The 3,166-nt window shown below is 57.2% G+C and overlaps 1 long non-coding RNA gene across 1 annotated transcript; it reads right to left on the reverse strand.

The window, feature by feature from the left end:
* Window positions 1–1,307: 1,307 nt before the first annotated feature.
* LOC123043358 (uncharacterized) lies at window positions 1,308–2,358 on the reverse strand. The gene is made up of 3 exons (XR_006419152.1): window positions 2,304–2,358; window positions 1,952–2,083; window positions 1,308–1,735 (listed from the first exon to the last, which is right to left on the reverse strand). It is a non-coding gene; the product is annotated as an uncharacterized lncRNA (long non-coding RNA).
* Between the last annotated feature and the right edge of the window lie 808 nt (window positions 2,359–3,166).

Here is a 3,166-nt window from a genome sequence, read left to right on the forward strand (position 1 = left end):
TGTAGACCCGACGCGTCCGTTTCCCCCCTCCAGGTGCCGGCGGCGGCGCCGTCCGTGAGGGGGGCCACGCACCGGAGACGCGTCCCGCCTCTTCAGACATGCCACCACACCACCCCGCATGTATGAGGGCCGGGTGTGACGCTCCGGTGGCATTGCTACCCCCCAGGGCCCCCCTCCCGCCTAACCCTGGAGCGGTTGACCACGGGATCTAGCCCTTTGACTTCCCACGGACTGGCTTTGACCAGTGGACCTCCCCACCCGGTTGTGTCAGTTCGGCCCATAGGGACACCCGGGAGCAACATCCGGGCCAAACCCACTGCTACATCCATTCCGTGTAGACCCGACGCATCCGTTTATTTCCCCCCTCCAGGTGCCGCCGGCGGCGCCGTCCGTGAGGGGGGCCACGCCCCGGAGCCCCAAGACGGGCGTCTACGCATGCATGAACACTTTCACATATGCATCGGGACCCGTGCGATGTTTCGGTGACATAGCTACACCCCGAATCCCCCCACTAACCAGAATTCCTTCCGTGTCGACAGTTTCCCCCCTCCGTGACACGGCGATAGCGACGTTCGTAACGGGGGGCAATCGATATACCATCGGGTATGTTTTTTTATGCAAAAGCAAAAACTAAAATAAAGTAAAAATAACAAAACAAAGTAAAAATAAAAAAATAAAGTAAAATACATGTATGCCGACGGCCAGGCCGTCGGCATATCTGTGCACACACGCAGGTTGTCCCATTGATCGACGACGTGGCGTGGCACATGGATCAATGACGTGGCGAAGGGGCCTATGCCGATGGCCATGCCCTAGGCATACCTCTGCCACAGATAAAATAAAAAATTAAGTAAAGTAAACATATGCCGACGGCAAGGCCATCGGCATATCTGTGCACACGGATCGATGACGTCGTGTGTCACACGGATCGATGACGTGGCAGAGGGTCCTATGCCGATGGCTATGCCGTAGGCATACCTCTGCCACAGATATGCCGACGGTCGCCGTTACCGCCCGTCGGCGTAGGGTAAACGCCGTGAAATGATCAGCACTGACCGGGGTTGTGGGCCCTGGCTAAGCCGACGGCCTGCCCTATGCCGACGGGCCCCGTAGGCGTATCTCTGGCGGTCCCGACGGCCTCGTCTATGCCGACGGCCCCGTCGGCATAGATGTATGTATGCCGACGGCTTTTCTGCGCCTACGGCCTATCCTTGGCCGTCGGCATAGGTCCGGCGATGCCGACGGGGGCCGTCGGCATAGATTTGGCCGTCAGCAACCCTAGTTTTTCTGGTAGTGTCTGCAGGTAGCCGTCTGGGTGGGGGCTCGACCAGAACGGATTCGTCCAGTGTCACTCACTGTTATCCTCACTCAAGTCTGCAGCACACTGTTGTCTGTGGCCTGCCTAGCTTCTGTGTGCCCTCTCCACCCTGCCTGAATGGGAGAGATTGGAGAGGGATGAGGAGGGGTTGTGAGGAAGAGAGAGGACCCGTTGAAGAGAAAAAAATAGAGGACCTGTGGAAGAGAGAAAAGGAGAGAAAGAGTGTTCACCTGTTCTAACTACAACACCCGGAGAACGAGCAAGCGGAAGCGGGAAGCGCGTGCAAAGGAGGTGTGGAGGAGGATGTGGCCATGGCCATGAGGAGGAGCGGCGCCGCTGCTGCTTCACCCATGGCCATGAGGAGGAGCGGCGCCGCTGCTGCTTCACCCGTGGCCTTGAGGAGGAGTGGCGCCGTCGCTGCTGCGCAGAAGAGCGAAGCCAACACACAATTAAAAGTCTGAAGGCTTCATCTAACATCATTGGTCTTCATGGGTCTAGAAATCAACCCGGATTTACTACCTGAAGAAAGGGAAATAGGCATGTACTTTGTCCAAGATCTAGAATGATATGTACCATACGAAAACACTCTGCATCTAGCTATTCATATATGAAACAAAATCATAACAATTTTACCTAATCAAGTTAATGAGCTTCCATGAGCACATTCGCTGCTCCTACCAATTGTGCAGAACCATCAGGCTGCGAACATCTAGGAAGGGGCCAAAAAATTATAAAGCACTACAGCAGCAGCTCACCATGGCAATGCTGGAAAGAAAAGACTTGTCAGTGTAGAAGAGGTTGGTGAAACCTTCTCTGCCTCATTTTCCTTCTACTGCAGATAAAAATAAAAGAAGTGAACTTGATGTCCAGATCTCAGATTTCATACCATTTTTTGCCAGAAAAGGCAAAGTAAAAAATGTGAGAACTCAAACCAAGTTAGAGATGTGGAGAGCAGGGGAAGAGAGGAGAGGAGGTGAAGGCGAACCTGAACTACTGCCTCAGCATCCTTGCTCCCACTCCTGCTGTGCGTGGAGTGTTGCGGGGCACAGGAGCTGCATGTCGTCGTCATTGTGCACCAGCTGCAGGTGTCGTCGCCCACCCGCTGAGGACACTGCATGAGCGGCCGTCCGCCGCACCACCGCACTGCACAAGCCGATCTAGGAGCGAATCGAGCCATCACCAATGGCCAGGTCGCACCCGACCTCGCCGGCGCAGGACAACGCCAGCGGAGACCCTCTCCCATTCGAAGCTGCACCTCCCTATCTTCTTTCCGCAATTTCACCCTCCTCTCCTTCCTTCTTCTCCCTCTCATCTTCACTCTCTCCCCTGCAGATCGAATTGAGCGAGCGGCAGAGGATGAGGCTGGCGGAACTGGGAAGAGGAGGGGCTCAGCGGCAGGCGCGGGATGGAGGAAGGAAAGGGCGGCTGCGCGACGAGAATCAAGGGAGAGAAGAGGAGGCGATGGGAAGGCGACGATGCAGGAGGGGATGAGGGTCGCGATGACGCGGGGCTCGAGGACGGGAGGCGATTGGAGCTCAGGGACGGGAGGGGATTGGGCTAGGTTTTCACCGCACCCGCAATTTGGCACGACCCACACCATACCTGGCCAAATGGGCCAGCCCGGCACGGCACGGCCCGGCCTGAGCTACACGGGCCAGGCACGGCACGGCCCGGCCAGGCACGCTTATTACACGGGCCGTGCCGGGCCGGCACGCGTGCTGACATCCGAGGCCCAGGCACGGCCCCTGACTTAAACGTGCTGGCACGCTGGCCCGGTAGGCACGCAAGCACGGGACGCCCTCGACTGCTCGTTGCCAGGAGCGCACTAGTGTTGCCTCAAAGAAAAAA

Source organism: Triticum aestivum, chromosome 2B, assembly GCF_018294505.1.
Source record: "Triticum aestivum cultivar Chinese Spring chromosome 2B, IWGSC CS RefSeq v2.1, whole genome shotgun sequence".
NCBI lineage: Eukaryota > Viridiplantae > Streptophyta > Magnoliopsida > Poales > Poaceae > Triticum > Triticum aestivum.